At 40.8% G+C, this 22,988-nt stretch overlaps 15 non-coding genes across 15 annotated transcripts; 11 read left to right on the forward strand and 4 right to left on the reverse strand.

Annotated features, from left to right (window-relative positions):
* The first annotated feature begins 523 nt into the window (after positions 1 to 523).
* Positions 524 to 687, forward strand: LOC133145726 (U1 spliceosomal RNA). Its single transcript, XR_009710977.1, has one exon. It is a non-coding gene; the product is annotated as a U1 spliceosomal RNA (small nuclear RNA).
* A 1,998-nt stretch (positions 688 to 2,685) lies between these two features.
* LOC133145766 (U2 spliceosomal RNA) lies at positions 2,686 to 2,877 on the forward strand. Its single transcript, XR_009711015.1, has one exon. It is a non-coding gene; the product is annotated as a U2 spliceosomal RNA (small nuclear RNA).
* A 698-nt stretch (positions 2,878 to 3,575) lies between these two features.
* Positions 3,576 to 3,689, reverse strand: LOC133145982 (U5 spliceosomal RNA). Its single transcript, XR_009711223.1, has one exon. It is a non-coding gene; the product is annotated as a U5 spliceosomal RNA (small nuclear RNA).
* Positions 3,690 to 4,519: 830 nt separating this feature from the next.
* Positions 4,520 to 4,710, forward strand: LOC133145834 (U2 spliceosomal RNA). The gene has a single exon (XR_009711084.1). It is a non-coding gene; the product is annotated as a U2 spliceosomal RNA (small nuclear RNA).
* A 921-nt stretch (positions 4,711 to 5,631) lies between these two features.
* On the forward strand, positions 5,632 to 5,795 carry LOC133146022 (U1 spliceosomal RNA). The gene has a single exon (XR_009711258.1). It is a non-coding gene; the product is annotated as a U1 spliceosomal RNA (small nuclear RNA).
* A 1,998-nt stretch (positions 5,796 to 7,793) lies between these two features.
* Positions 7,794 to 7,978, forward strand: LOC133145810 (U2 spliceosomal RNA). Its single transcript, XR_009711060.1, has one exon. It is a non-coding gene; the product is annotated as a U2 spliceosomal RNA (small nuclear RNA).
* Positions 7,979 to 8,676: 698 nt separating this feature from the next.
* LOC133145983 (U5 spliceosomal RNA) lies at positions 8,677 to 8,790 on the reverse strand. The gene has a single exon (XR_009711224.1). It is a non-coding gene; the product is annotated as a U5 spliceosomal RNA (small nuclear RNA).
* An 830-nt stretch (positions 8,791 to 9,620) lies between these two features.
* Positions 9,621 to 9,811, forward strand: LOC133145835 (U2 spliceosomal RNA). Its single transcript, XR_009711085.1, has one exon. It is a non-coding gene; the product is annotated as a U2 spliceosomal RNA (small nuclear RNA).
* Positions 9,812 to 10,732: 921 nt separating this feature from the next.
* LOC133146027 (U1 spliceosomal RNA) lies at positions 10,733 to 10,896 on the forward strand. Its single transcript, XR_009711262.1, has one exon. It is a non-coding gene; the product is annotated as a U1 spliceosomal RNA (small nuclear RNA).
* Positions 10,897 to 12,894: 1,998 nt separating this feature from the next.
* Positions 12,895 to 13,086, forward strand: LOC133145767 (U2 spliceosomal RNA). Its single transcript, XR_009711016.1, has one exon. It is a non-coding gene; the product is annotated as a U2 spliceosomal RNA (small nuclear RNA).
* Positions 13,087 to 13,784: 698 nt separating this feature from the next.
* LOC133145984 (U5 spliceosomal RNA) lies at positions 13,785 to 13,898 on the reverse strand. The gene has a single exon (XR_009711225.1). It is a non-coding gene; the product is annotated as a U5 spliceosomal RNA (small nuclear RNA).
* An 830-nt stretch (positions 13,899 to 14,728) lies between these two features.
* On the forward strand, positions 14,729 to 14,919 carry LOC133145836 (U2 spliceosomal RNA). Its single transcript, XR_009711086.1, has one exon. It is a non-coding gene; the product is annotated as a U2 spliceosomal RNA (small nuclear RNA).
* Positions 14,920 to 15,840: 921 nt separating this feature from the next.
* LOC133146055 (U1 spliceosomal RNA) lies at positions 15,841 to 16,004 on the forward strand. The gene has a single exon (XR_009711286.1). It is a non-coding gene; the product is annotated as a U1 spliceosomal RNA (small nuclear RNA).
* Positions 16,005 to 18,002: 1,998 nt separating this feature from the next.
* On the forward strand, positions 18,003 to 18,194 carry LOC133145773 (U2 spliceosomal RNA). Its single transcript, XR_009711022.1, has one exon. It is a non-coding gene; the product is annotated as a U2 spliceosomal RNA (small nuclear RNA).
* A 1,316-nt stretch (positions 18,195 to 19,510) lies between these two features.
* Positions 19,511 to 19,624, reverse strand: LOC133145954 (U5 spliceosomal RNA). The gene has a single exon (XR_009711196.1). It is a non-coding gene; the product is annotated as a U5 spliceosomal RNA (small nuclear RNA).
* Between the last annotated feature and the right edge of the window lie 3,364 nt (positions 19,625 to 22,988).

Consider the following 22,988-nt stretch of genomic DNA (forward strand, 5'->3'; position numbering starts at 1 on the left):
ATTGTTCCAGGATCTTTTAGTACAATTCTTGTTCTCCAAATGTTAAGAAAATGTCATTTTCAAAACTCGTTCAGAAAAAGAAGTATATATATTTTTCTGCGGTAATGTTGGAGATTTTCAATAAATACAAATTCATACCGTTTTAGGGTTCTCAGGAGAAAAGAGGCACTGCATGATGGGCATGTTTTGACTTCATTTATCGGTTTATTATAGTTGCTGGCATCACCACTAGATGGCGACTCTAGGAAAAAGGAGGTGAACAAAGACGTGGAGGCAGTAGAAAAAGAAGCAAGGCATGATGGTCATGTTTCTGAATCTATTTTTTACTTAATTTAAAATGTTTTGGTTTTGAATGACTAATACTAATAGACAGCTTCTCTCTAATACGATATACTATGTTAACAGTTCTACGAATGCTGTCTCATCCACTGAATATGTGTGCTCACACTTTTGTACCAAATTAGCCTCTGACTGTAGATGGTGTGCGCGGTGAAAACGTCGGCCCCGGCGACGTATACAACTCATACTTACCTGGCAGGGGAGATACCATGATCAAGAAGGTGGGTCACCCAGGGTGAGACTCAGCCATTGCACTCCGGTTGTGCTGACCCCTGCGAATTCCCCAAATGTGGGAATCTCGACTGCACAATTTCTGGTGGTGGGGGACTGCGTTCGCGCTCTCCCCTGATTCTCCTGTACAATACAAAAACCCTCACACGAAGCCAAATTTCATGGTCGCCACATACTGAGCGATGGTGCATCAAGCTGTGCTCTGCAACTGTGCACCTACTTGCCGAACTTCATTCAACAAATTAGTAATTGCAAAATAAAATGTAATTACTACGTTCCCGACCCGTTATTGATACGAACGTATATGTTATAACTTTCATATAACCTGCTTTCTGGAATAGCCCCACGGATCATTTCCGGTTCTCCATTTACCTACACTATAAAGAAAAACTGGCCAACAGGTACGTGGACCCAGACATACAACTGATTTTTGCACCCCCTACTCTACTGGTCAAATCAAGAGTAGTTTACATCACAGTCCGTTAGCTTCATTCTCACAGGATAAAGCAGAGGGTCAATGACGTCATTGATTCAAGTTCATGGCGGCTGGCAGCAAGGATATACGAAAAAATATGATCAAAATGTCTTTCTTTAAATCAGAAATTGTGCCAGAAATTTTTAGTACAATCCTTGTTCTCAAATTTTTAAGAGAATGTCATTTTCTAAACTTGCTCAGAAAAAGAAATATATATCTTTCTGCGGTACTGTTGGAGATTTTCTATAAATACAAATTCATATGGTTCTCAGGTGAAAAGAGGCAATGCATGATGGGTATGTTTTTACTTCATTTCTTATGCTGCCACCACCACTAGATGGCAACTCTAAGAAAAAGGAGGTGAACAAAGGCGTGGAGGCAGTAGAAAGAGAAGCAAAGCATCAGTTTATGGGTATTTACGAGGGTATTTTTATATTAATACTTTAATAGCTAAATGGCTCCTATTATTGTTACTTACATATAGTATAATTTGTGGAAAATATATTAATTTATTGCTCAATGCATAATCAATAGTTTTATATTTGAATGGGTGGATGTCACCAAAAGCTGTCCCTAAAGCTTAACCAATTTGGTCTGTAAACTTTAGCAGAATTAATAACTACAAGGCAGGACTATTAACTATTTCCCATTGACAAGTATAGGTGGCTCCGCTTTCGCAGAGCATCAAAAAATTGAGATGAACTCTCATTGTTCCTCCCCACGGAAATCTTTAGTAAAAGGCGATCGGTGAAATTGCAGCAACCATTCCTTCTAATACAAACAATAGACGTTCATAGATTTACTACATTTAGAAGGACTCAACCTAAATAGACAGTTTAAACGAGTATTTTGTGTTCATCAATGTGTTTTTTCCTTGAAACATTGTTGGCGCACAGGATTATGGATACCTGATATTTCAAACAGCGTCACCTATCGATTGGGCAACTATTTTGAGTGTGAGTTTTGAACGTATAAACAGTTGTATGTCTTGGTCCGTGTACTTTTGGTATGAGAGAAATGGAAATGATCCGATTTCCGTGTGTTATTTTCAAATGTGTAATTTCAGATTTTTATTCAACACAAATCGGGAAACAAAAGACGATCGTAATTTCCTCAAATGAGTGTTAAGAAATGCTGGCGTGGATTGGAATGCGATTCACCTCCACTGCGATGGTGGCGTTCGAGGGTTAATGTAAATTGCCACAGCAGGAAACAGGAAGTAGTTTGGCGAAGTGGGCCGCGTGTTTTTTTGCTGCGTGTTTTTTTTCCCGTCAAAATGTTCGTCAAACAGCTATCTTGCCTTCGGTCCCGAAATGTATCCAAAGATCCGATTGTTTTTGGCGAATGACCAATTCGTTTTGTTGGTCATTAAAAGCTATTCCCATCAGGAGCTCAGTTCATCGTTATTCTATTGGGTCAACGTGAACCACGTGACACTAAACCTCCACGAACACACGAAAATCTGCAACCGATGCACAGGTTGAAAACAGCCCGGTGACGCATTATCATTCCAAACTGTTAATAGTTGAGGTTTGTTACGGTGGTCGGTACGTGGCATTAGTATGACTCAATATATTTAAACCGTAACTTGAATTGGTAGTCTCTTTATTTAAGTAGTTTTCTCAGACCAACTTTCGGTTATCGCTTCTCGGCCTTTTGGCTAAGATCAAGTGTAGTATCTGTTCTTATCAGTTTAATATCTGATACGTCCCCTATCCGGGGACCATATATTAAATTGATTTTTGGAACTGGGAGATGGAATCAGGGGCTTGCTCCGTCCACTCCACGCATCGACCTGGTATTGCAGTACTTCCAGGAACGGTGCACCCCCCTCTGCTTGTCAAATAAAGGATAGTTAAGTCAGGAAGCCATTAGAATCGGTTCGCTTCATTCTCACAGGATAAAGCAGAAAGTCAAAAACGTGTTGAAAGGGTTTGATTCAGTCAAGTTCATGACCTTTATCTAAATGTGAATAGCAGAAGAATTCTATCCTTTACAACAAAATAGAAAACATATCGGCCCTACGATTGGCTGGCCACCAGTTTATGATGTCCAGTGGGGATGGGCGATACCAATGATTTTGGAATCGATCCGATACCAAGTATTTCCTACCCAAAATACCCGATATTCGATCCGATATCGATACCGGAAGTGTAATTTCCCGCCCAAAAAACGATTTAAATGCAGTGGCATTCTTGCTCTTGGAGAGTCATCTATTGAATTTTGTAGAAAAAAGTATTACGTCACGTGAATTATGAACCTGAAGTACTTATGGCTGTATTCATTTACACGGCTTAAATCTTTACAACTTCGACACAAATCTGAATTAACTTTAATAATAAATATATTAATGGCTAAATGGCTCCGTTTATTGTTCCTTACATATAGTATAATTAGTAGAAAATATATTTATTTATTGCTCATATTAGATAGTTTTATATTTGAATGGGTGGATGTTACCTGTAAGCTATGGCAGAATTAATGGCAACAAAGCAGGAATTTTGATTACTTTCCATTGACAAGTAGAGGAAGCTCCGCTTTCACAGAGCATCAAAAATTTGAGATATACTCTTGTTGTTCCTCCCCACGGAAATCTTTAGTAAAAGGCGAAAGATTTATACGATCTGAAGAGAAACAAGAGTGAACTGATTTCGGCTTGTCCAAACGGGCCACCCCATTGCTGGTCTCACCAAAGTAACAGGCGGTGTCACACTAGCAACCATTTCCTTTTAATAAAAATAGATCTTCATATATTTGCTAAATTTAGGAGGCCTTAACACTCAACTAAGATGTATAGTTCGAACAAGTATTTGGTGTTTGGCAATTCTATGGAAACGTTTACACTCTAAACGTGTCGTTGTGAGTCCATGCTTGCTCTGCTGCGTTCGGTTCCAACTCCCTGACCTGTTTGTTTGCATTGTGCACGTTCTCCACTCTGGTTTCCTTCCATTTCCCCCAAACATGCATGATAGGCCCATTGAGCGCTCCAAATTGCCCGTAGGTGCGAGTGCGGACGGTTTTTCGTCTCTGTGTGCCCTGCGAGTGATTATTATTTGTTAAAGCGTATATGCCGTTACACCGCTAGATGGCAGCAGCGTTGACTTCCGCACCTGACCACAAAAAGAAACGGGAATCACGTGATGCGCAGGAAAAGAAGCATTAGTATGAGTCGATATATTTAAACCGTAACTTGAATTGGTAGTCTTGTAGTGGGTTGACATAATTCACCCGGAACCTAAGTTCACGTTGCCGAGTTCCGGTGGGATGTTTTACACGTGTGGGAGTTTCCTGTTTGAGGAGTGTGTGTTAGGATCTCGAAGGGAAAAGAGTCGGCCCGTGGTTGAGAGAAGCTAATTATAAATGTCATTAAAACAACTGCCGTTGGCACCGTCATTTATCACTCCGCCTCCGACTCCAGTCCTTGCACACCACAGTCTCTTTATTTAAGTGGTTTCCTCAGACCAGTTTCAGTACATCGCTTCTCGGCCTTTTGGCTAAGACCAGGTGTAGAATCTGTTCTTATCAGATTAATATCTGATACGTTCCCTATCCGGGGACCATGTATTAATTGGATTTTCGCAACAGGGAGATGGTATAGGGGCTTGCTCCGTCCACTCTATGCATCGACCTGGTATTGCAGTACCTCCAGGAGCGGTGCGCCCCCCTCTACTGGTCAAATAAAAAGTAGTTTACATCACAATCCGTTAGCTTCATTCTCACAGGATGAAGCAGAAAGTCAACGACGTCTTGATCGGATTTGATTCAAGTTCATGTTGTGTGCTCACCTTATATCTTTATTAGGTAATGCACTCTGAATTTAATCAGGACCCGAACCGATGTCTTTAATCACTTTTATTCATGAAACAGAGGGCCATCAACTTGCCGCTCTGTCTGCATATTCATTTCCCTGAACGTCACTCCTTCACTACGTCATCACGTAGGCCCACAGTACAATATCAGTACATGACAGTTCATGACGGCTCATCTTAGGCGGCAGCAAGAATTTACGTAACTGTTCTAAAATATGGTCAAAATGTCTTTTTTTGCTTGAGATTTTCCTATCATTGTTCCAGGATCTTTTAGTACAATTCTTGTTCTCCAAATGTTAAGAAAATGTCATTTTCAAAACTCGTTCAGAAAAAGAAGTATATATATTTTTCTGCGGTAATGTTGGAGATTTTCAATAAATACAAATTCATACCGTTTTAGGGTTCTCAGGAGAAAAGAGGCACTGCATGATGGGCATGTTTTGACTTCATTTATCGGTTTATTATAGTTGCTGGCATCACCACTAGATGGCGACTCTAGGAAAAAGGAGGTGAACAAAGACGTGGAGGCAGTAGAAAAAGAAGCAAGGCATGATGGTCATGTTTCTGAATCTATTTTTTACTTAATTTAAAATGTTTTGGTTTTGAATGACTAATACTAATAGACAGCTTCTCTCTAATACGATATACTATGTTAACAGTTCTACGAATGCTGTCTCATCCACTGAATATGTGTGCTCACACTTTTGTACCAAATTAGCCTCTGACTGTAGATGGTGTGCGCGGTGAAAACGTCGGCCCCGGCGACGTATACAACTCATACTTACCTGGCAGGGGAGATACCATGATCAAGAAGGTGGTTCACCCAGGGTGAGGCTCAGCCATTGCACTCCGGTTGTGCTGACCCCTGCGAATTCCCCAAATGTGGGAATCTCGACTGCACAATTTCTGGTGGTGGGGGACTGCGTTCGCGCTCTCCCCTGATTCTCCTGTACAATACAAAAACCCTCACACGAAGTCAAATTTCATGGTCGCCACATACTGAGCGATGGTGCATCAAGCTGTGCTCTGCAACTGTGCACCTACTTGCCGAACTTCATTCAACAAATTAGTAATTGCAAAATAAAATGTAATTACTACGTTCCCGACCCGTTATTGATACGAACGTATATGTTATAACTTTCATATAACCTGCTTTCTGGAATAGCCCCACGGATCATTTCCGGTTCTCCATTTACCTACACTATAAAGAAAAACTGGCCAACAGGTACGTGGACCCAGACATACAACTGATTTTTGCACCCCCTACTCTACTGGTCAAATCAAGAGTAGTTTACATCACAGTCCGTTAGCTTCATTCTCACAGGATAAAGCAGAGGGTCAATGACGTCATTGATTCAAGTTCATGGCGGCTGGCAGCAAGGATATACGAAAAAATATGATCAAAATGTCTTTCTTTAAATCAGAAATTGTGCCAGAAATTTTTAGTACAATCCTTGTTCTCAAATTTTTAAGAGAATGTCATTTTCTAAACTTGCTCAGAAAAAGAAATATATATCTTTCTGCGGTACTGTTGGAGATTTTCTATAAATACAAATTCATATGGTTCTCAGGTGAAAAGAGGCAATGCATGATGGGTATGTTTTTACTTCATTTCTTATGCTGCCACCACCACTAGATGGCAACTCTAAGAAAAAGGAGGTGAACAAAGGCGTGGAGGCAGTAGAAAGAGAAGCAAAGCATCAGTTTATGGGTATTTACGAGGGTATTTTTATATTAATACTTTAATAGCTAAATGGCTCCTATTATTGTTACTTACATATAGTATAATTTGTGGAAAATATATTAATTTATTGCTCAATGCATAATCAATAGTTTTATATTTGAATGGGTGGATGTCACCAAAAGCTGTCCCTAAAGCTTAACCAATTTGGTCTGTAAACTTTAGCAGAATTAATAACTACAAGGCAGGACTATTAACTATTTCCCATTGACAAGTATAGGTGGCTCCGCTTTCGCAGAGCATCAAAAAATTGAGATGAACTCTCATTGTTCCTCCCCACGGAAATCTTTAGTAAAAGGCGATCGGTGAAATTGCAGCAACCATTCCTTCTAATACAAACAATAGACGTTCATAGATTTACTACATTTAGAAGGACTCAACCTAAATAGACAGTTTAAACGAGTATTTTGTGTTCATCAATGTGTTTTTTCCTTGAAACATTGTTGGCGCACAGGATTATGGATACCTGATATTTCAAACAGCGTCACCTATCGATTGGGCAACTATTTTGAGTGTGAGTTTTGAACGTATAAACAGTTGTATGTCTTGGTCCGTGTACTTTTGGTATGAGAGAAATGGAAATGATCCGATTTCCGTGTGTTATTTTCAAATGTGTAATTTCAGATTTTTATTCAACACAAATCGGGAAACAAAAGACGATCGTAATTTCCTCAAATGAGTGTTAAGAAATGCTGGCGTGGATTGGAATGCGATTCACCTCCACTGCGATGGTGGCGTTCGAGGGTTAATGTAAATTGCCACAGCAGGAAACAGGAAGTAGTTTGGCGAAGTGGGCCGCGTGTTTTTTTGCTGCGTGTTTTTTTTCCCGTCAAAATGTTCGTCAAACAGCTATCTTGCCTTCGGTCCCGAAATGTATCCAAAGATCCGATTGTTTTTGGCGAATGACCAATTCGTTTTGTTGGTCATTAAAAGCTATTCCCATCAGGAGCTCAGTTCATCGTTATTCTATTGGGTCAACGTGAACCACGTGACACTAAACCTCCACGAACACACGAAAATCTGCAACCGATGCACAGGTTGAAAACAGCCCGGTGACGCATTATCATTCCAAACTGTTAATAGTTGAGGTTTGTTACGGTGGTCGGTACGTGGCATTAGTATGACTCAATATATTTAAACCGTAACTTGAATTGGTAGTCTCTTTATTTAAGTAGTTTTCTCAGACCAACTTTCGGTTATCGCTTCTCGGCCTTTTGGCTAAGATCAAGTGTAGTATCTGTTCTTATCAGTTTAATATCTGATACATCCAGGGACCATATATTAAATTGATTTTTGGAACTGGGAGATGGAATCAGGGGCTTGCTCCGTCCACTCCACGCATCGACCTGGTATTGCAGTACTTCCAGGAACGGTGCACCCCCCTCTGCTTGTCAAATAAAGGATAGTTAAGTCAGGAAGCCATTAGAATCGGTTCGCTTCATTCTCACAGGATAAAGCAGAAAGTCAAAAACGTGTTGAAAGGGTTTGATTCAGTCAAGTTCATGACCTTTATCTAAATGTGAATAGCAGAAGAATTCTATCCTTTACAACAAAATAGAAAACATATCGGCCCTACGATTGGCTGGCCACCAGTTTATGATGTCCAGTGGGGATGGGCGATACCAATGATTTTGGAATCGATCCGATACCAAGTATTTCCTACCCAAAATACCCGATATTCGATCCGATATCGATACCGGAAGTGTAATTTCCCGCCCAAAAAACGATTTAAATGCAGTGGCATTCTTGCTCTTGGAGAGTCATCTATTGAATTTTGTAGAAAAAAGTATTACGTCACGTGAATTATGAACCTGAAGTACTTATGGCTGTATTCATTTACACGGCTTAAATCTTTACAACTTCGACACAAATCTGAATTAACTTTAATAATAAATATATTAATGGCTAAATGGCTCCGTTTATTGTTCCTTACATATAGTATAATTAGTAGAAAATATATTTATTTATTGCTCATATTAGATAGTTTTATATTTGAATGGGTGGATGTTACCTGTAAGCTATGGCAGAATTAATGGCAACAAAGCAGGAATTTTGATTACTTTCCATTGACAAGTACAGGAAGCTCCGCTTTCACAGAGCATCAAAAATTTGAGATATACTCTTGTTGTTCCTCCCCACGGAAATCTTTAGTAAAAGGCGAAAGATTTATACGATCTGAAGAGAAACAAGAGTGAACTGATTTCGGCTTGTCCAAACGGGCCACCCCATTGCTGGTCTCACCAAAGTAACAGGCGGTGTCACACTAGCAACCATTTCCTTTTAATAAAAATAGATCTTCATATATTTGCTAAATTTAGGAGGCCTTAACACTCAACTAAGATGTATAGTTCGAACAAGTATTTGGTGTTTGGCAATTCTATGGAAACGTTTACACTCTAAACGTGTCGTTGTGAGTCCATGCTTGCTCTGCTGCGTTCGGTTCCAACTCCCTGACCTGTTTGTTTGCATTGTGCACGTTCTCCACTCTGGTTTCCTTCCATTTCCCCCAAACATGCATGATAGGCCCATTGAGCGCTCCAAATTGCCCGTAGGTGCGAGTGCGGACGGTTTTTCGTCTCTGTGTGCCCTGCGAGTGATTATTATTTGTTAAAGCGTATATGCCGTTACACCGCTAGATGGCAGCAGCGTTGACTTCCGCACCTGACCACAAAAAGAAACGGGAATCACGTGATGCGCAGGAAAAGAAGCATTAGTATGAGTCGATATATTTAAACCGTAACTTGAATTGGTAGTCTTGTAGTGGGTTGACATAATTCACCCGGAACCTAAGTTCACGTTGCCGAGTTCCGGTGGGATGTTTTACACGTGTGGGAGTTTCCTGTTTGAGGAGTGTGTGTTAGGATCTCGAAGGGAAAAGAGTCGGCCCGTGGTTGAGAGAAGCTAATTATAAATGTCATTAAAACAACTGCCGTTGGCACCGTCATTTATCACTCCGCCTCCGACTCCAGTCCTTGCACACCACAGTCTCTTTATTTAAGTGGTTTCCTCAGACCAGTTTCAGTACATCGCTTCTCGGCCTTTTGGCTAAGACCAGGTGTAGAATCTGTTCTTATCAGATTAATATCTGATACGTTCCCTATCCGGGGACCATGTATTAATTGGATTTTCGCAACAGGGAGATGGTATAGGGGCTTGCTCCGTCCACTCTATGCATCGACCTGGTATTGCAGTACCTCCAGGAGCGGTGCGCCCCCCTCTACTGGTCAAATAAAAAGTAGTTTACATCACAATCCGTTAGCTTCATTCTCACAGGATGAAGCAGAAAGTCAACGACGTCTTGATCGGATTTGATTCAAGTTCATGTTGTGTGCTCACCTTATATCTTTATTAGGTAATGCACTCTGAATTTAATCAGGACCCGAACCGATGTCTTTAATCACTTTTATTCATGAAACAGAGGGCCATCAACTTGCCGCTCTGTCTGCATATTCATTTCCCTGAACGTCACTCCTTCACTACGTCATCACGTAGGCCCACAGTACAATATCAGTACATGACAGTTCATGACGGCTCATCTTAGGCGGCAGCAAGAATTTACGTAACTGTTCTAAAATATGGTCAAAATGTCTTTTTTTGCTTGAGATTTTCCTATCATTGTTCCAGGATCTTTTAGTACAATTCTTGTTCTCCAAATGTTAAGAAAATGTCATTTTCAAAACTCGTTCAGAAAAAGAAGTATATATATTTTTCTGCGGTAATGTTGGAGATTTTCAATAAATACAAATTCATACCGTTTTAGGGTTCTCAGGAGAAAAGAGGCACTGCATGATGGGCATGTTTTGACTTCATTTATCGGTTTATTATAGTTGCTGGCATCACCACTAGATGGCGACTCTAGGAAAAAGGAGGTGAACAAAGACGTGGAGGCAGTAGAAAAAGAAGCAAGGCATGATGGTCATGTTTCTGAATCTATTTTTTACTTAATTTAAAATGTTTTGGTTTTGAATGACTAATACTAATAGACAGCTTCTCTCTAATACGATATACTATGTTAACAGTTCTACGAATGCTGTCTCATCCACTGAATATGTGTGCTCACACTTTTGTACCAAATTAGCCTCTGACTGTAGATGGTGTGCGCGGTGAAAACGTCGGCCCCGGCGACGTATACAACTCATACTTACCTGGCAGGGGAGATACCATGATCAAGAAGGTGGTTCACCCAGGGTGAGGCTCAGCCATTGCACTCCGGTTGTGCTGACCCCTGCGAATTCCCCAAATGTGGGAATCTCGACTGCACAATTTCTGGTGGTGGGGGACTGCGTTCGCGCTCTCCCCTGATTCTCCTGTACAATACAAAAACCCTCACACGAAGTCAAATTTCATGGTCGCCACATACTGAGCGATGGTGCATCAAGCTGTGCTCTGCAACTGTGCACCTACTTGCCGAACTTCATTCAACAAATTAGTAATTGCAAAATAAAATGTAATTACTACGTTCCCGACCCGTTATTGATACGAACGTATATGTTATAACTTTCATATAACCTGCTTTCTGGAATAGCCCCACGGATCATTTCCGGTTCTCCATTTACCTACACTATAAAGAAAAACTGGCCAACAGGTACGTGGACCCAGACATACAACTGATTTTTGCACCCCCTACTCTACTGGTCAAATCAAGAGTAGTTTACATCACAGTCCGTTAGCTTCATTCTCACAGGATAAAGCAGAGGGTCAATGACGTCATTGATTCAAGTTCATGGCGGCTGGCAGCAAGGATATACGAAAAAATATGATCAAAATGTCTTTCTTTAAATCAGAAATTGTGCCAGAAATTTTTAGTACAATCCTTGTTCTCAAATTTTTAAGAGAATGTCATTTTCTAAACTTGCTCAGAAAAAGAAATATATATCTTTCTGCGGTACTGTTGGAGATTTTCTATAAATACAAATTCATATGGTTCTCAGGTGAAAAGAGGCAATGCATGATGGGTATGTTTTTACTTCATTTCTTATGCTGCCACCACCACTAGATGGCAACTCTAAGAAAAAGGAGGTGAACAAAGGCGTGGAGGCAGTAGAAAGAGAAGCAAAGCATCAGTTTATGGGTATTTACGAGGGTATTTTTATATTAATACTTTAATAGCTAAATGGCTCCTATTATTGTTACTTACATATAGTATAATTTGTGGAAAATATATTAATTTATTGCTCAATGCATAATCAATAGTTTTATATTTGAATGGGTGGATGTCACCAAAAGCTGTCCCTAAAGCTTAACCAATTTGGTCTGTAAACTTTAGCAGAATTAATAACTACAAGGCAGGACTATTAACTATTTCCCATTGACAAGTATAGGTGGCTCCGCTTTCGCAGAGCATCAAAAAATTGAGATGAACTCTCATTGTTCCTCCCCACGGAAATCTTTAGTAAAAGGCGATCGGTGAAATTGCAGCAACCATTCCTTCTAATACAAACAATAGACGTTCATAGATTTACTACATTTAGAAGGACTCAACCTAAATAGACAGTTTAAACGAGTATTTTGTGTTCATCAATGTGTTTTTTCCTTGAAACATTGTTGGCGCACAGGATTATGGATACCTGATATTTCAAACAGCGTCACCTATCGATTGGGCAACTATTTTGAGTGTGAGTTTTGAACGTATAAACAGTTGTATGTCTTGGTCCGTGTACTTTTGGTATGAGAGAAATGGAAATGATCCGATTTCCGTGTGTTATTTTCAAATGTGTAATTTCAGATTTTTATTCAACACAAATCGGGAAACAAAAGACGATCGTAATTTCCTCAAATGAGTGTTAAGAAATGCTGGCGTGGATTGGAATGCGATTCACCTCCACTGCGATGGTGGCGTTCGAGGGTTAATGTAAATTGCCACAGCAGGAAACAGGAAGTAGTTTGGCGAAGTGGGCCGCGTGTTTTTTTGCTGCGTGTTTTTTTTCCCGTCAAAATGTTCGTCAAACAGCTATCTTGCCTTCGGTCCCGAAATGTATCCAAAGATCCGATTGTTTTTGGCGAATGACCAATTCGTTTTGTTGGTCATTAAAAGCTATTCCCATCAGGAGCTCAGTTCATCGTTATTCTATTGGGTCAACGTGAACCACGTGACACTAAACCTCCACGAACACACGAAAATCTGCAACCGATGCACAGGTTGAAAACAGCCCGGTGACGCATTATCATTCCAAACTGTTAATAGTTGAGGTTTGTTACGGTGGTCGGTACGTGGCATTAGTATGACTCAATATATTTAAACCGTAACTTGAATTGGTAGTCTCTTTATTTAAGTAGTTTTCTCAGACCAACTTTCGGTTATCGCTTCTCGGCCTTTTGGCTAAGATCAAGTGTAGTATCTGTTCTTATCAGTTTAATATCTGATACGTCCCCTATCCGGGGACCATATATTAAATTGATTTTTGGAACTGGGAGATGGAATCAGGGGCTTGCTCCGTCCACTCCACGCATCGACCTGGTATTGCAGTACTTCCAGGAACGGTGCACCCCCCTCTGCTTGTCAAATAAAGGATAGTTAAGTCAGGAAGCCATTAGAATCGGTTCGCTTCATTCTCACAGGATAAAGCAGAAAGTCAAAAACGTGTTGAAAGGGTTTGATTCAGTCAAGTTCATGACCTTTATCTAAATGTGAATAGCAGAAGAATTCTATCCTTTACAACAAAATAGAAAACATATCGGCCCTACGATTGGCTGGCCACCAGTTTATGATGTCCAGTGGGGATGGGCGATACCAATGATTTTGGAATCGATCCGATACCAAGTATTTCCTACCCAAAATACCCGATATTCGATCCGATATCGATACCGGAAGTGTAATTTCCCGCCCAAAAAACGATTTAAATGCAGTGGCATTCTTGCTCTTGGAGAGTCATCTATTGAATTTTGTAGAAAAAAGTATTACGTCACGTGAATTATGAACCTGAAGTACTTATGGCTGTATTCATTTACACGGCTTAAATCTTTACAACTTCGACACAAATCTGAATTAACTTTAATAATAAATATATTAATGGCTAAATGGCTCCGTTTATTGTTCCTTACATATAGTATAATTAGTAGAAAATATATTTATTTATTGCTCATATTAGATAGTTTTATATTTGAATGGGTGGATGTTACCTGTAAGCTATGGCAGAATTAATGGCAACAAAGCAGGAATTTTGATTACTTTCCATTGACAAGTACAGGAAGCTCCGCTTTCACAGAGCATCAAAAATTTGAGATATACTCTTGTTGTTCCTCCCCACGGAAATCTTTAGTAAAAGGCGAAAGATTTATACGATCTGAAGAGAAACAAGAGTGAACTGATTTCGGCTTGTCCAAACGGGCCACCCCATTGCTGGTCTCACCAAAGTAACAGGCGGTGTCACACTAGCAACCATTTCCTTTTAATAAAAATAGATCTTCATATATTTGCTAAATTTAGGAGGCCTTAACACTCAACTAAGATGTATAGTTCGAACAAGTATTTGGTGTTTGGCAATTCTATGGAAACGTTTACACTCTAAACGTGTCGTTGTGAGTCCATGCTTGCTCTGCTGCGTTCGGTTCCAACTCCCTGACCTGTTTGTTTGCATTGTGCACGTTCTCCACTCTGGTTTCCTTCCATTTCCCCCAAACATGCATGATAGGCCCATTGAGCGCTCCAAATTGCCCGTAGGTGCGAGTGCGGACGGTTTTTCGTCTCTGTGTGCCCTGCGAGTGATTATTATTTGTTAAAGCGTATATGCCGTTACACCGCTAGATGGCAGCAGCGTTGACTTCCGCACCTGACCACAAAAAGAAACGGGAATCACGTGATGCGCAGGAAAAGAAGCATTAGTATGAGTCGATATATTTAAACCGTAACTTGAATTGGTAGTCTTGTAGTGGGTTGACATAATTCACCCGGAACCTAAGTTCACGTTGCCGAGTTCCGGTGGGATGTTTTACACGTGTGGGAGTTTCCTGTTTGAGGAGTGTGTGTTAGGATCTCGAAGGGAAAAGAGTCGGCCCGTGGTTGAGAGAAGCTAATTATAAATGTCATTAAAACAACTGCCGTTGGCACCGTCATTTATCACTCCGCCTCCGACTCCAGTCCTTGCACACCACAGTCTCTTTATTTAAGTGGTTTCCTCAGACCAGTTTCAGTACATCGCTTCTCGGCCTTTTGGCTAAGACCAGGTGTAGAATCTGTTCTTATCAGATTAATATCTGATACGTTCCCTATCCGGGGACCATGTATTAATTGGATTTTCGCAACAGGGAGATGGTATAGGGGCTTGCTCCGTCCACTCTATGCATCGACCTGGTATTGCAGTACCTCCAGGAGCGGTGCGCCCCCCTCTACTGGTCAAATAAAAAGTAGTTTACATCACAATCCGTTAGCTTCATTCTCACAGGATGAAGCAGAAAGTCAACGACGTCTTGATCGGATTTGATTCAAGTTCATGTTGTGTGCTCACCTTATATCTTTATTAGGTAATGCACTCTGAATTTAATCAGGACCCGAACCGATGTCTTTAATCACTTTTATTCATGAAACAGAGGGCCATCAACTTGCCGCTCTGTCTGCATATTCATTTCCCTGAACGTCACTCCTTCACTACGTCATCACGTAGGCCCACAGTACAATATCAGTACATGACAGTTCATGACGGCTCATCTTAGGCGGCAGCAAGAATTTACGTAACTGTTCTAAAATATGGTCAAAATGTCTTTTTTTGCTTGAGATTTTCCTATCATTGTTCCAGGATCTTTTAGTACAATTCTTGTTCTCCAAATGTTAAGAAAATGTCATTTTCAAAACTCGTTCAGAAAAAGAAGTATATATATTTTTCTGCGGTAATGTTGGAGATTTTCAATAAATACAAATTCATACCGTTTTAGGGTTCTCAGGAGAAAAGAGGCACTGCATGATGGGCATGTTTTGACTTCATTTATCGGTTTATTATAGTTGCTGGCATCACCACTAGATGGCGACTCTAGGAAAAAGGAGGTGAACAAAGACGTGGAGGCAGTAGAAAAAGAAGCAAGGCATGATGGTCATGTTTCTGAATCTATTTTTTACTTAATTTAAAATGTTTTGGTTTTGAATGACTAATACTAATAGACAGCTTCTCTCTAATACGATATACTATGTTAACAGTTCTACGAATGCTGTCTCATCCACTGAATATGTGTGCTCACACTTTTGTACCAAATTAGCCTCTGACTGTAGATGGTGTGCGCGGTGAAAACGTCGGCCCCGGCGACGTATACAACTCATACTTACCTGGCAGGGGAGATACCATGATCAAGAAGGTGGTTCACTCAGGGTGAGGCTCAGCCATTGCACTCCGGTTGTGCTGACCCCTGCGAATTCCCCAAATGTGGGAATCTCGACCGCACAATTTCTGGCAGTGGGGGACTGCGTTCGCGCTCTCCCCTGATTCTCCTGTACAATACAAAATCCCTCACACGAAGCCAAATTTCATGGTCGCCACATACTGAGCGATGGTGCATCAAGCTGTGCTCTGCAACTGTGCACCTACTTGCCGAACTTCATTCAACAAATTAGTAATTGCAAAATAAAATGTAATTACTACGTTCCCGACCCGTTATTGATACGAACGTATATGTTATAACTTTCATATAACCTGCTTTCTGGAATAGCCCCACGGATCATTTCCGGTTCTCCATTTACCTACACTTTAAAGAAAAACTGGCCAACAGGTACGTGGACCCAGACATACAACTGATTTTTGCACCCCCTACTCTACTGGTCAAATCAAGAGTAGTTTACATCACAGTCCGTTAGCTTCATTCTCACAGGATAAAGCAGAGGGTCAATGACGTCATTGATTCAAGTTCATGGCGGCTGGCAGCAAGGATATACGAAAAAATATGATCAAAATGTCTTTCTTTAAATCAGAAATTGTGCCAGAAATTTTTAGTACAATCCTTGTTCTCAAATTTTTAAGAGAATGTCATTTTCTAAACTTGCTCAGAAAAAGAAATATATATCTTTCTGCGGTACTGTTGGAGATTTTCTATAAATACAAATTCATATGGTTCTCAGGTGAAAAGAGGCAATGCATGATGGGTATGTTTTTACTTCATTTCTTATGCTGCCACCACCACTAGATGGCAACTCTAAGAAAAAGGAGGTGAACAAAGGCGTGGAGGCAGTAGAAAGAGAAGCAAAGCATCAGTTTATGGGTATTTACGAGGGTATTTTTATATTAATACTTTAATAGCTAAATGGCTCCTATTATTGTTACTTACATATAGTATAATTTGTGGAAAATATATTAATTTATTGCTCAATGCATAATCAATAGTTTTATATTTGAATGGGTGGATGTCACCAAAAGCTGTCCCTAAAGCTTAACCAATTTGGTCTGTAAACTTTAGCAGAATTAATAACTACAAGGCAGGACTATTAACTATTTCCCATTGACAAGTATAGGTGGCTCCGCTTTCGCAGAGCATCAAAAAATTGAGATGAACTCTCATTGTTCCTCCCCACGGAAATCTTTAGTAAAAGGCGATCGGTGAAATTGCAGCAACCATTCCTTCTAATACAAACAATAGACGTTCATAGATTTACTACATTTAGAAGGACTCAACCTAAATAGACAGTTTAAACGAGTATTTTGTGTTCATCAATGTGTTTTTTCCTTGAAACATTGTTGGCGCACAGGATTATGGATACCTGATATTTCAAACAGCGTCACCTATCGATTGGGCAACTATTTTGAGTGTGAGTTTTGAACGTATAAACAGTTGTATGTCTTGGTCCGTGTACTTTTGGTATGAGAGAAATGGAAATGATCCGATTTCCGTGTGTTATTTTCAAATGTGTAATTTCAGATTTTTATTCAACACAAATCGGGAAACAAAAGACGATCGTAATTTCCTCAAATGAGTGTTAAGAAATGCTGGCGTGGATTGGAATGCGATTCACCTCCACTGCGATGGTGGCGTTCGAGGGTTAATGTAAATTGCCACAGCAGGAAACAGGAAGTAGTTTGGCGAAGTGGGCCGCGTGTTTTTTTGCTGCGTGTTTTTTTTCCCGTCAAAATGTTCGTCAAACAGCTATCTTGCCTTCGGTCCCGAAATGTATCCAAAGATCCGATTGTTTTTGGCCAATGACCAATTCGTTTTGTTGGTCATTAAAAGCTATTCCCATCAGGAGCTCAGTTCATCGTTATTCTATTGGGTCAACGTGAACCACGTGACACTAAACCTCCACGAACACACGAAAATCTGCAACCGATGCACAGGTTGAAAACAGCCCGGTGACGCATTATCATTCCAAACTGTTAATAGTTGAGGTTTGTTACGGTGGTCGGTACGTGGCATTAGTATGACTCAATATATTTAAACCGTAACTTGAATTGGTAGTCTCTTTATTTAAGTAGTTTTCTCAGACCAACTTTCGGTTATCGCTTCTCGGCCTTTTGGCTAAGATCAAGTGTAGTATCTGTTCTTATCAGTTTAATATCTGATACGTCCCCTATCCGGGGACCATATATTAAATTGATTTTTAGAACTGGGAGATGGAATCAGGGGCTTGCTCCGTCCACTCCACGCATCGACCTGGTATTGCAGTACTTCCAGGAACGGTGCACCCCCCTCTGCTTGTCAAATAAAGGATAGTTAAGTCAGGAAGCCATTAGAATCGGTTCGCTTCATTCTCACAGGATAAAGCAGAAAGTCAATAACGTGTTGAAAGGGTTTGATTCAGTCAAGTTCATGACCTTTATCTAAATGTGAATAGCAGAAGAATTCTATCCTTTACAACAAAATAGAAAACATATCGGCCCTACGATTGGCTGGCCACCAGTTTATGATGTCCAGTGGGGATGGGCGATACCAATGATTTTGGAATCGATCCGATACCAAGTATTTCCTACCCAAAATACCCGATATTCGATCCGATATCGATACCGGAAGTGTAATTTCCCGCCCAAAAAACGATTTAAATGCAGTGGCATTCTTGCTCTTGGAGAGTCATCTATTGAATTTTGTAGAAAAAAGTATTACGTCACGTGAATTATGAACCTGAAGTACTTATGGCTGTATTCATTTACACGGCTTAAATCTTTACAACTTCGACACAAATCTGAATTAACTTTAATAATAAATATATTAATGGCTAAATGGCTCCGTTTATTGTTCCTTACATATAGTATAATTAGTAGAAAATATATTTATTTATTGCTCATATTAGATAGTTTTATATTTGAATGGGTGGATGTTACCTGTAAGCTATGGCAGAATTAATGGCAACAAAGCAGGAATTTTGATTACTTTCCATTGACAAGTACAGGTGTCAGGTTCAAAATCAGCAAAAGGATCAGCAGACAAAACCAGTGAGGCAGAATGTTGAGTCTTTTCTCGCGAGGAGTGCAACCAGACTTACAGCAGTCCAAAATACACTAAAGATCTGTCACACCCCTCGCTCTTTTTATTTTGGGATGCCCTACCTACAATGTGAGACTAGCCCCTAACAGGTGGGGGGGGGAAAGCATGGCCTAGTCTCATGAGAAACAAAAAGAGCGCAAGGACAAAATGCTATGTAAAACAAGTGCTCACAAGACGTCATGAGAAAATAAAGGAGCGCAAGGACATAAACAAGTAGTCACAGACAAGACGTCATGACAAAATTCTATGTGAAACAAGTAGTTACAGACAGGACGCCATGGGAAAGGAGTGCAAGGACAGAATGCCATGTGCAGACATCAACAGAGTAGATTGAGCTATCAGCAACTTTCTTGGATTCCCAGAGGTGTAGAAGGTCAGGAAGCCCCAGACAGCATCGTATGACTTGTTGTGGACTGGTGGACGTCTGGAAGGCGAAACAGCAAGCATTCTGCGCAATAACTTATTAATAAGTACTCATTAGGGAACGCATGATAACATATATATACAATTTATCTAACAACAGGAAGCTCCGCTTTCACAGAGCATCAAAAAATTGAGATATACTCTTGTTGTTCCTCCCCACGGAAATCTTTAGTAAAAGGCGAAAGATTTATACGATCTGAAGAGAAACAAGAGTGAACTGATTTCGGCTTGTCCAAACGGGCCACCCCATTGCTGGTCTCACCAAAGTAACAGGCGGTGTCACACTAGCAACCATTTCCTTTTAATAAAAATAGATCTTCATATATTTGCTAAATTTAGGAGGCCTTAACACTCAACTAAGATGTATAGTTCGAACAAGTATTTGGTGTTTGGCAATTCTATGGAAACGTTTACACTCTAAACGTGTCGTTGTGAGTCCATGCTTGCTCTGCTGCGTTCGGTTCCAACTCCCTGACCTGTTTGTTTGCATTGTGCACGTTCTCCACTCTGGTTTCCTTCCATTTCCCCCAAACATGCATGATAGGCCCATTGAGCGCTCCAAATTGCCCGTTGTTAGGGTGGTGTTCACTCTAACTTATTTTGCAAGGACCACACTGGAGACAAGATAGTCGTTTTAGACACCTGCAGGCGGAGAGTTCACTCGTCGCTGTGCTCTCAGCGATGATCGAATGAAGTCTGACTCAGGCCTCGTCAGGCGCTTATTTATTGAGAGAAACAAAGTGGGGTTGCAAGTGGGGGTTTCGGAATACACAGGTTGGGGTGAAGCAGCCGGTCCTTGCTGATCAAAGCATAGCAGGGGACCTTTTACGACGTTCTGTAAACAAAGCAACTTTGATTGCTTCCTCTGCAGCTAGTCAATAAGTTGAAATGATCTTAGCACTTTGGTAAACTAATTTTGTCTAGACAGGACAAACTAGTTAAATTATTACAGGTTATATTCCAACATAATCATACGATGAAGATATTCTGCAAACCCTAACATATCCCTCCTGTTTTATCATATGATTATGTCAACCTCGATCAATCAAACGCAAGTAAGAAAATACAATGAAAGCAATAACTTCCAGTGAAGGTGAGGTTCTCCCACAATACTCCAGTCCAAAGTATGTGTAACTCAAAAAACCTGCGGCCAGATTATGTGCAGGAAAAGAGTTACACGGTCCCTCTGCCTTAGGCGACCAGACTGTTATCAATCAAGATAAAAATTGCTCGTGATTGTTCAGCCGTTGGGGGCTTGGCACGCCCACTGGTGGAGGGTGAGCTCGATTCTCACCCCCTTTGCAGATCTGCTCCGTCCGGGGAGAACTCGGGAATGTCTGCTGCGTGGTCGTTGTCTTCAGTGGCTCAGGGTGGACTACCTGGCCACCAAGGGGGAAGAGGATTATTCTGCCTCTGTATGAACTGGGGCGGGGACTGTCGATGGCTGGTCTGGTTCCTTGCAGGAACCCCTCACTGGGGTGCACTGGGACAGATGATACCACGATCCTCCTTTGCCGGCCAGCCGGACGGCATGTGAGATGCGCTCCACCAATTTATAGGGTCCAGTCGACGCAGGCTCCGTCCCCCTCCTTCTTGGGAACGTTGGGGTGATCTGGACCTGGATCCGCCACCGAAAGGACAGCAGCACGTCCAGAAAACAGCAAAAAACAGCACCTTTTCTGCAACCTTTGCATTAGTCATTTGAGATGTTCTGCTCCTCTCATCACTGTTTTGGTTGCCCTGGTTACAGAGGCGTTGCTACACCAAAGGGAGGGAAGATTGTGTCTGTAGCAACGTTGATTAGCTAAGGAATGTAGTGTGGTGTGAACTAGCACTTCATTGTCGGCCCGTGACCCCCGCAGAGTTTGTCCATCTGTTCTCCTCCAGTTGTTGGCCGAGCCGTCCGCGAGTGAGATCAGATAACTTCAATTGCCACTTTCCTGTGGAACAATGCAACTAAACCTTGGCTAGACTTTATCTACTTAGTAAATTAACACGCAATAAGAATGAGTGACTTGTCCAAACATTGAGTAAATATGGGATAACTTCTAACCATCTATGAACCAAAGCTACAGTTAACTAAAAGGAATGAAGTTTCTTTCAACCAAATAAGAACATTTTGCCTATGCAAATAAGCTCTGCTCATTGTTAGTGAAGGCTTCTTACAGAAACAAAAACACACAGATAACATAAGGACAGGAAGGACACATATGGCTGACAGGGATCAAAAGAAACTAAAGAGACTTCCCTGTCACTAAAGAGAAAGAACGTAGATAAAAGGAAAGCCATAAACTCGTAAAGACAAGGCCTACAGGTCTGGCAGGCCAAGGCTTCACTTAAATTATTCCAACATTTCCCTCCTGCTTATCACGCATTTGCTAAATTTTTACATTACCAAAAACAACCACTTCACTTGATTTTCAGTTGTCGGATCACAAGTATGCGCACAAGTATTTCCACCAAAGAGGATAAATGTTGCGACATCATTATTCGGAAACACACAGATCTGGGAAAAAGTCTGCAAACTCAAGTGCAAAAACTGCATCACCATCATCGTTATCAACATGCTGTCGTTCAGACATTAGGCATACCCGGGCCATCTCGTCGTCCATGGGCGAGATTGCTGTAGTGATAAGACGATTAAACAGAGCACGGAGACATGGAATACAACAACCTCCACACAAGGTGAGTATAGCAGTTATTTAGGACACGAGGGCTTCATACTTCCCAAAAGCAGTCATCCACTTGTTGTGCTCTTTCATCCTCGTGTTGAGGGATTGCAAGTTTGCAATCATCTTCGTCAGGCTCCCATCAGGGGCGGTGTCCTTCTGGATGAAGGTGCAGCATTGTTCCCTGAACATTGCGCAGACCCTTCCTTTCCCAGACAACAACATAACAAGAGCATTGCGGTTCTGGATTGACATTAGGGAAGGCATGGCTAGCTGTTCGTGCACTGCCTCAAGTCCCACTTGTGTCCGTTTGCCCAATTTCTGCATGTTGCAATGGATGTAATTTATCCTGTCAACGTTCTTGTTCATCGTCCACCAGCAGCAAATGGAGGACTCCCATCCCGCTTCAATTTGGTCAATTAATTCTTATTAATCAGGAACTCCTCTGGGGACTTTAATTGCATCAATTTTAGTCAGATCATCGTCGCCTCTCAAATTTAAAGACATTATGTTTTTGTTTTTTCCAGCTTTTTCTCAGATCTTGGCATGTCGGTACATATATAATTTTGGTTGACTACAGTCTCTAAAAGCAATGGTTTCTTTTCTTTTTCTTCCATTCAACGGATATTATATAGGACACTTTGTCAAACATTTTCACAATCAGTAAACAAACTATCCACATTCATTTTCGAGATATTGATTCCATTCTTTAACATCTACAGCAGTTGTTGACAAACTATTATTTCTTTACATAACGTTTTTGCCACTGTTAAGGCCTTCAGTGTTTATTTTGAAGCCAATTCAATCCATTTTTAGAATGCATCTATTATGACCAGGCATTATAACCCTGTGGATCGTGTTAAGCACATGTTAAACAAGCTCTACAAAAAAAAATTATAAACGTTTTGAAT

This window comes from Syngnathus typhle, linkage group LG21 (genome assembly GCF_033458585.1).
Source record: "Syngnathus typhle isolate RoL2023-S1 ecotype Sweden linkage group LG21, RoL_Styp_1.0, whole genome shotgun sequence".
NCBI lineage: Eukaryota > Metazoa > Chordata > Actinopteri > Syngnathiformes > Syngnathidae > Syngnathus > Syngnathus typhle.